This window comes from Ptychodera flava, chromosome 8, assembly GCF_041260155.1.
Source record: "Ptychodera flava strain L36383 chromosome 8, AS_Pfla_20210202, whole genome shotgun sequence".
NCBI lineage: Eukaryota > Metazoa > Hemichordata > Enteropneusta > Ptychoderidae > Ptychodera > Ptychodera flava.
In genome coordinates, this window is record NC_091935.1 from 3,245,336 (window position 1) to 3,254,917 (window position 9,582).

Sequence of the window (9,582 nt, forward strand, 5' to 3'; positions counted from 1 at the left end):
TAGACACGCGTTTCTGCAGTTCCTTTGCCAAAGCTTGGCCAATGTTAAATGAAGCTTCGAGTCAAAGATTCGCACAAGGGTTTGCATGCCAACCTTTACCGAAGATATTGACACCAAAGCTTTGCTGTACCTTTGGCGTACTGACCTTTGTGAAAGCTTATGTTTCAAAGCTTAATTCTGAAATGGTTATTAAGGCTAACAAGCTTCGATGACTACCATTTTGTCACAGAATTGGTTAGCGATCTTGGACCAAGCTATACCCAAGCTTTGTGTTTCCATGGAGATTCAGGTCGCCGTCGTTGACCAGCACTTCGAGTCATTGCTATTTTTACTCAGTTTACATATAATTGAGTCAATTTTGCTTCTGAGTCATGATAAGTTAATGGTTCGAAAGTTATCATCATATGCTAATAATAAAGTAATATAATATATACCAGTAATCAAGCTTAATAAAGCAAACGAATGCATTGAACATATGTATTCATAATACGGCCGACATCGTGACACCTTTCGCCGTTCATGGTCAAGTACGGTATTTTCATATCGCTGCTAAAGAGTATGGTTCCGGTCGGCTGTATCACACTATACGACAAGTTTCTTTTTTTACGACGTTTAATATCGATGTAGTGAAATATATCGAGTATAGCCATAAATGAACCACAAAAATCTGACTAAACCACATCGAAGTGAAAATACACGAGGGCCTTTATTCGGAACTGGGAGTGCAGTTTTGAAAAATTCCAATGCAAAATATTTCAGTCTTCCTCTTCACAAGACCTTTAAAGTATCGAGAATTGATGTGGATAATTACAACTTTCCGAAGATAATCTTTGTATCGTGAAAATTTTCGACGAGGCTTAAATTTTTTTATTATTCGTGAAGGTAGTTTAAGATTAATAATAAATATTTGATCCCTGAATTACAGCAGTCTACTTTCAAGTCCGGCAAGCACAGGTATTTATTACAATCACGAAAAATATATGGCTTATTATGTCAAAGGAGCAAAAAGAAACTTCAATAAAGGTCATGCATGTAATAGTGGGTCATATTATACCGTCGTCGTGAACACCGGCCTCTTTACGGCTACAGCTGGGTGCGTTACATCAATAATGGTTTTATAAATTCTTGCGTTGCGTCCTGTAACGGCAATAAAGCTCAAGATGCTGTTTACCGGCTTCTGTGATCCTTTTCCGACCTGAATTTTCTTCATCCACAATATTATACGAACTACATCGTACGATACGTGCTTTAGTTGCGTCGACTTTGATCGACTTTCTGGTATGTTTTCTGTGATGAAATTGAAAAATATCAAAAAATTCAGATGACGCAAGATGTAATGTTTATCTGGATATCTTCATCATTTTGATTATGAAATATGAAAAGAAACCTTAGACAACTTTTTTTACCACAGCTCAACAGTTGACAAGGATTAAGAGATCGGAGAATGCATACTTTTGTCAGTACATCGCATGACAATGCATAGCAAAAAACTTTACTTTCTCACTGATCAATCACTCAACGCACATAAACAGTCAAGTGTTTAAATATCGCTAGATCTTTGCTTGACTCCTATGGCATGCACGGTGTAAAAATCCTCCCACGTCTCTTTTCTTGTCATAAATTACAAGAAACTTTATCACTTTCTTTTAAACCATGTGTGACGTCACGTTAACCTTCCTTGACTGGTACCAGATCGCCACGTTTTTTTTATTACCGTCAACACCTTACATTTTTAACAAGAAACGAGTTTGACGGAGGGGGGGTCTAGAGAAAGATTTGGCACGGCAACCCGGTCGAGTACGAGAAACAGCAATTCAGTTTTTTGACGCAATGGAATCCGGGAAAAATGGTAAGTATACTGCGTTAGCTCAGAGATTTAAGTTTTTCGTCGGACCGAAAGTCGACATTAACGGTTTAGACGATGAGTCAATCCGCTATAGCGGCTGGCGTAGATGTCAGCCAATTGAGCAAATCCTGCGATCTATCAGTCACTCGCTCACATGCAGCGGCTTAATCCATGAAGCCAATCAAAAGGAAGAAAAATCAGTTCTTATCAATTATTAAGACATACATCCAATGACTACTAATTTAACCTTGTCTATATTTCCTTGTCATGTAACATGTATAGCAACCCCGTAAATGATCAACTAAATTTCCTGTCGGAGGAAAATGTTGCCACTTTTTGTGAAACTCAAAAACTTTTCAACGGTCTTTTAATAATCAAAAATTAGTGTTTTCTCTAAAATATTTCAATGGCTATTAGTTTTGATTGTCAACACTTCATGCATGTGTATAACCAACATACATATTGACATCGGCACTGCACACGCAGACTGAAGAGTCAGCACTGATATAAGTATTAAACTGACAGTCTGTGACGAGATTGACATCTCACTAATGAACCAAGAAATGATACTACAAACATGCTTCAACAAATTCCGTTTCTGCTCAACTTCGCTCTAGATGGCGATGGTCAGTTGTTAGTCCCTACCGCGGACGAAATCCGGCGGAGACATAGATTAGGTCATGTCCGTCCGTCCGTGCATCCGTCACCAGCCTTTTCTCAGACACCTGCGAAGTATTTTTTTAAAACTTGGCATAAGTGTAGTATCCTACAGTATCTTGATACAAGCCACTTGCTCTCACAAAACAATCAAATTTGGCTCCAAGGATTCACTGTTTTTGGATATTCGGAGCTACATCCTCTGAACCTGAATTTAAAATTGCCCTTGGTTTCTGGTATTCAAACTTGTGTCTGAATCTGAATCCGAAATTGCCTTTGTATATTCCCAATGTGCATGTGTAAAGACACTCAAATCATTCTTGATATTTCAAGAATACATTGATTCGAATCTGATAGAACTTAGTACATATGTTGATATGCCAGATATGCTGTAATAGTGTGCGCAAAGATATTTGGAGGTGTAATGTCAACTTTCCTAATTAGTGTACAATGTCCAGAAATACTGCACCAAATTTATTGCCAACGTGGTACAGATTCTTGATTTCACAGTGTTGTAATAGCATGTAAGACATTTAGCAGTACCAGGTCAATTGAAGCTGATTTACATATTTACATTATGTCCAGAAATACTGCATTAAATTTGATGAAACTTGGTGCAGATGTGAACTCTCAGTGCCGTAATAGCGTGCAAGAACATTTAGCAGTATGCCAGTTACTTGCTAAATATTGCACATTTAGTAAGCTTTCGTAATTAGAGTGATATATCCAGAAACACTTCAGCAAAGTTGATGAAACTTGATAAATATGTTGATCTCACATTGTTTTAATTGAATGCAATGACATTTAGCAACATCCTGTCTTAATTAAGACGATACCGAAGAATTCAAAGCGCGCGTTGGTTGCTATCGCTGGCAACGTTCCAAACGCGCACTTTTGCGCTTGAAAAATCTTACCGTTCCGTTGTTTTCTATGGATTTTCGACTCCTGATATTTTGAAAGTGCTCAAAATATTTCAACTATCTCAATTGTAAACCAATTTAGCTGATTTTTGTAGGATCATTGAAGTCATAGATGAGAATATAGATAAGCATGCGTTTCTAAAAATTCCGGGCAGTTTATGAGATATCGCCGTAAAACCCTTCAAAATTTCACAAAATGACACAGTAGATATTTTCCTGTTCAAAAAACGTTTGTACCTGAAAAGATAACCCAATCCACGCTAGGGGCTCCAAACAAGTATCTGCTGAGACACCTACAGCATATATCATCAAGATGCCATACAACTAAGAAAAGTGTCCCGATTTAGATTCTGAACAGATTTGGATCAAATTTTCATATAACGAGAGATTTGCCCTGAGGCAGATATCTCAGGCTATCCATTCGTCTGTTGCCTACTCATGGACTTGTCCAATGCTATGCGGCCGGGAACATTGTGTCATCTACATATGACTTGGATTTTCTAGATTATCTTTATTAGTAGCATCATAAAAATTTTGATGGAGGGACGCTGAATGGATTACTGTGTCCATGCATGATGTGTGCACACAGCAATTTGGTACCCATCGGCAGGCTGGTGAAGTGAAATTCGAATATTTTATGTTCATTTGTTTGTTTGTTACTTTTGAAGTGTTAATTTTCTTGAATAGAGGCCTTTGGTCAACCGTATGGAGTTCCGCTACAGCAAACATATCCACTACCCCAGTATGCACCACAACATCCTATAGTGTATCCTTCCCAAGGATCATTGATGTCATCAGATGTGATGGTAAGTTCGCTTCATTCTCGATCAGGGCTGATTATCATGATATTCATTACACTGAGAGAAACGGGGCAACCATAATTGTCCATGGTCCTGATGTGGCTTCTTAAGGTAGCGTTACACTTGACAAATACATTCTTTTTCAAAGGAATTTTTCTCATCAAAGATGACAACGAAACCCCCCTCGTACTATGTCTTTAAAAAAGCAGAGAATCTAACGTTTACGAGTGCTATCCTAAAAGCTTCATATGTCCTAATGGTTTTTGCGTGTCACTTTATGTAATCCTGGAATATGGTGTCCAAACAGGCTCTAATGATACAATCATGATGACCCCCCCCCCCCATGCTAGGCAGTTTTTTATCTCTCAATTTTGCACATACAAAATATGTTATACAATAGTATGAGTATTTTGAATTCCAGCCTGTGATGGCAGCGCTTCTCAAAACTAAAATATAATTCAACAATGTCTCGCTGTGCTGATCTGACATTTTTTGATTTATGGTGTAAAAGCATGTTCGATACAGAGGATACGTCACACAAATGTGAAGAGGCTGTCACTTCATAGCCCACTGAACGTTCAAAATGTTAGGGATTAGACAGCACTTCTAATCTTGCTGAAAACGTTTTCATAATAGCAGACGTCATCAAACCTCTCTTTCTTTTCACATAGATAGTTGTCCCGCTTCAACAACTACTGGTAGATCCCGACGCGAGACCAAAATCCCTAACTTACTTGGATGTGGGAGCCATGACATTTGCCATATTAAACGCATCATGCTGTTTCATTCCCCTTGGCATCGCCGCTGTTATCGTATCCATATTTGTAAGTAAATCACAAAGAGTCACTTAAAAGAGTGTTGTGTTATTCTCCTGTGGAGAAGGGCTTGAGGATTCATTATGTGGCACGGTTATAGAAATACCCTAAACATTCGGTAGCCGTAAACTTTTGTAATTCTGTTAGTTCTTTTTCTATATGTCAAATGCAGTTTTGTACCGTCATACATTCTGAAAATGCACTATTTTGACGATTTGATTCGTTACCGTGACCTGCAAATTTATCATTACTATTGACAGAGTAACTTAAAATTCAAGTGCGGACAACTACTTACTTCAAATCAATATCAATGTTCATACCAAATATGATATTCTGTGTAACATCTCCATGAAACTGATTACGTGTAACTGTGAACGAAATTTCTGTGCTGTGGGTGTTTTCAGAGTGATCAGAATATAGCAATTGTTCCAATCGTCCACGAATACGTCACGCACGACCCCAACCACAGTGAGCATCTTATCGCTGTTTCAAACAACAAATAAGGGATAAATCTTGTAAGGCTTATAGCCATGTGCAATATTTATATCCAGTACCTATGCCCAAAGATACTGCTCCTCTTGCCGGGTTTGCTGGAAAAAATCATTTTCGTGTCGCATCGGTAAGGACCTGATACAGCATCAAAAATGTATAAACAAGGAAAGGGTCAGATGAAGGCAGAGAGAAAAATATCATGATCATGACTTACTGTGATTGACTCAAATTATTTTTGGATCATTAATTGAAAGAAAAAAACTTATAGCGAAAGAGCTTGATTAATATTTTGATAAATTAAAGCTGTCAAAGCAAAGCCATACTTGAACAGAGAAAAGTTTCAATTGCCAGTATCCAAACTGTTCTACAGTTTTCACCCGGAAAATGAATGCCCCGGGGTATCGCTATGGCAACTATCGTATTATTGGTGTTACAACCTGTAAAATCAGTGAAGCTGAACTATTTCTACGAGAAGTCAGAGTGACAATGACATTATAATGACATTACGGAGATTAAACTCCATGGTCAAGTGCTCATTTTGCCAAGTGGCGGGATTGCTAGACTTTTTAACAATCGACTGTGAAAGCACATTTCATAGTATTATTTTGTTTCCCTTGTATAAGGTGCAAAGGAATATTTTATCAACAGAGATCATGCCAATCAACATTTCTAGTGTACACACAACAAGACAGTACCTTGCAAATATGAACAATATAATCCTGTTTGGATTTTAATCAGTGTGTTTAAAATTCATGCTCCCCTAAATGCCTCCAACCTCCCGCGAAGTGAAAAACATGCGTCCTCTAGTAGGGGCGAAGAATGTTCACATGAGCTGATAAATTTTACAAAAAAATAATTTAGTCGTTGCTTATTTCCTCGTATTATAAAAGATATCTCTCTCTCTCTCTCTCTCTCTCTCTCTCTCTCTCTCTCTCTCTCTCTCTCTCTCTCTCTCTCTCTCTCTGCAAGGCTTTCAAAAGACGAGACGAGGAAGAACATGACATTGCAGATAAGCTTAGCAAGATCTCCCTCTTGCTGTCCGTTTGCAGTGCGTTTATTGTTATAACTACGATTGTTGTGATTACTGTTATCACGCTCGATGATCCGGACAAACATTATTCCGGCTTCGAATAGATGGCTATGTAACAGTCTCCTTAATGTAACGTTCTGCATGGTTTAATCTCTCTAATGAATTGTAACAGAATAAAGTGATAAAACAATAAAACAAGACTTAAATTCCATTCAAACAGGCTACCAGGTGTACTTTACAATGATTACAAGAATTATCGTCAGATTTTCAAGGTACAGTTATGACGTACGATTGAGAGCGCATCCAGTGTTATATTTCCTTTTGACAGACCTCTATCATTGATTATCCACTTTGAGAGTTAGACAAGATTTTGCAATCGACATACACAATGACAATAATGAAAATAAATCGCCCAAAGATTTCGATACAGCCCCTTTGATGTTGCTTCTTAGGAGTGTTTTGTTTCATATTTGAATGTATTTTCCTTTGCTTCGCCAGCTCCTATTTTACTGAAAATAATACTGACGGTCAAGCCTATCTATAGTTTCCATGTAGTTTGAAAAGTGATTTGCATGTAAAATTAGTGAAGAGGAACATACTATTAGCTTTCTGAAGATGATCTCTGACCAATCTGATTAAAATCCGATTTAGAGATGGGTCGGTCTTTTACGTTATCGTTTACGGTCTTTTTTGTGCGGTCCCCTCACTACCACCGCACAAAAAAGACTGTAATACCATAACGTGAAAGACCGACCCATCTCTAAATTGGATTTTAATCAGGTTGATCTTTGACCTGTCGCGAGACATCTCGAAGTGCGTACCTAAACATTTTACATTACGGGGCGGTAGGGGTAATGGATTCAGAGATTGTAAGGTCTTTCCTGACGAGTTTTGATCTATTCACTGTGGTTATTTTTCAAGTAAATAGGCTAAGATGTCATCGTCAATATTTCATCAGTGAGTTGGAGGCATGTACTTCTCGAAACCACCGTGACCATGTAAACTCTATTTACAACTATTTTTCACAACCAATATAAATAAGATTTCGTATTGTCATTGATTGGATCATTGGAGGAACTTCAATAAAAGACATGAATAAATCAGAAGTCATATTGTACCATCGCTATAAACACAAGCCTCAGCCGTAAGAAGCGCCAATGTAATTCTTGTTTGCGGTGTGTCGAAAACGCAGAATCAAGGCTTGAGATAATCTATCTGCGAAAGGCTGAATGGTAACTGGCTTCCGTAACCATTTCGACTTGAATCTTCTCCATGCACACTATTTACTGAACAAATTTTGGACGGGTACCCCAGTGTCTTCAACCGTACTCCGATATGTCTTTAGGTTTGCAATCAAATTGACATATATCGTTTAAATTTTGGTACTAGAGAAATAAATTACTCAAAATTCACCGATATTTGAAATTCAAAATGCCAGCCGTCTCTGTGTTAACTCTACGGAGAAAAATATAATTTTGTATTTTTTCTAAAACTAAGAGTGACTTTGAAAAGTTTTCTTACAGCATGAGCTTTAAAATAAACCCCACAAGTGGTAGAACAGAAAAGAATTGTAAAAAATAGTCGAAATATCTGTCCCCGAGGCGCATTCTACCTTAAGAGTTTATTTAGTATATTTACCGAATTTCGAATATCAAATATTTGTATATTTATTTAATTTCTTTCGCTTATTCAAAAATTTACACTGTGACCTCCTGATTGCTTTTTATTCCGGACTATATGACACATTGCTGTACAGATTCCCCGAGGGAAATTCGAGCGAGAATCTAAAACTTTCTGTCCTGAAGCATTATTACCTGGAAGCGACGTTTTTCCGTCACAACTTTATCCGAGATCATAACATGCCGCAGTCGACAAGCACAAGGGGATTGGAGTGGGTATATGATGACAATTCGTCAATAAAAAAAAGTTCATTAATACAGCAATGAACGGTAAAGGCTGGAAAGTCATGGATATTATTCTGTCGAATGTACTCCGTCTATCTTAACCATTTTACCCTGTTCTTATCGCTTTCACTTTTGATGTACTTTTACACCCATCGGTTGGGATGTCTGAAAATAGTTTTATCCGTTAATATTATTATCTTATACCTTGAAGAAGACTTCAGTATAATTCAGCAGGTTCAATAAGGTATTTTTTGTCGTCGATAGATTAATAAGGGCTTTGAACTCTTTTGCCACTTCAATTCGACTTGCTCCTTGTTCACGAAAGAATTTCCACAGAGGTCGTGACTACCGGATTCGGTGAGTACTTGCTATCGTTGAATTTGTGATCGCTTGCAAATTGGTTGAAGTTGTTGGATAGCACGGAAGAATCCTACATCTATTATTGATCGGTGTCATCCTACGCGTGCTGATATCACGTGAGCTCATAACTTATTTCGCGAATGCCTCAAAAATAACATTGCACATTTAAGCATACTTTCCTTTTTCAATGTTCGTTAATCTATAATGATTGACTTTAATTCTTTTTCCCTTCTGAATTAGAAAACATTTTTCAATGTATGATACAGATACAAGAAACAACGTTTTTGACGATGAAGGAAGATATTACCACAATGTACACAATCCTTCAACTTTCATGTGAAAAGTTTGCCATTATTAAAATCTTAATCTTAATCTTAATCTTTATTTCTTATATAGCGCATTACATTAAAAATAATCTCAATGCGCTTTACACTTAAAATCAACAAAGAGAAGGATGAAACATAAAATTGTTTTAAACTGACAGTAAAAAAGCAAAGTTAAAATTAGCAACATGTTATAAAATTCATCATAAAAACTACAAAAATTATGAATAAAAAGACGTAAAAAGGTGAGTTTTCAATTTACTTTTAAAAACATCGAATGACTGAACCGCTCGAATATGTAATGGCAGAGAATTCCATAAGCGAGGTGCACAAATTGAGAAAGCCCTATCACCGTAATACACTGTGTTTCCTATTGGCTGATATAAATTTACAACACTAGAGTGAGAGCGAAGTGTGCGCTGAGTGTCACGGACT

At 37.3% G+C, this 9,582-nt stretch overlaps 1 long non-coding RNA gene across 1 annotated transcript; it reads left to right on the forward strand.

Moving 5' to 3' along the window:
- The first annotated feature begins 4,109 nt into the window (after positions 1–4,109).
- Positions 4,110–6,964, forward strand: LOC139137870 (uncharacterized). Its single transcript, XR_011553467.1, has 3 exons — positions 4,110–4,229; positions 4,895–5,047; positions 6,500–6,964. It is a non-coding gene; the product is annotated as an uncharacterized lncRNA (long non-coding RNA).
- Positions 6,965–9,582: the final 2,618 nt, after the last annotated feature.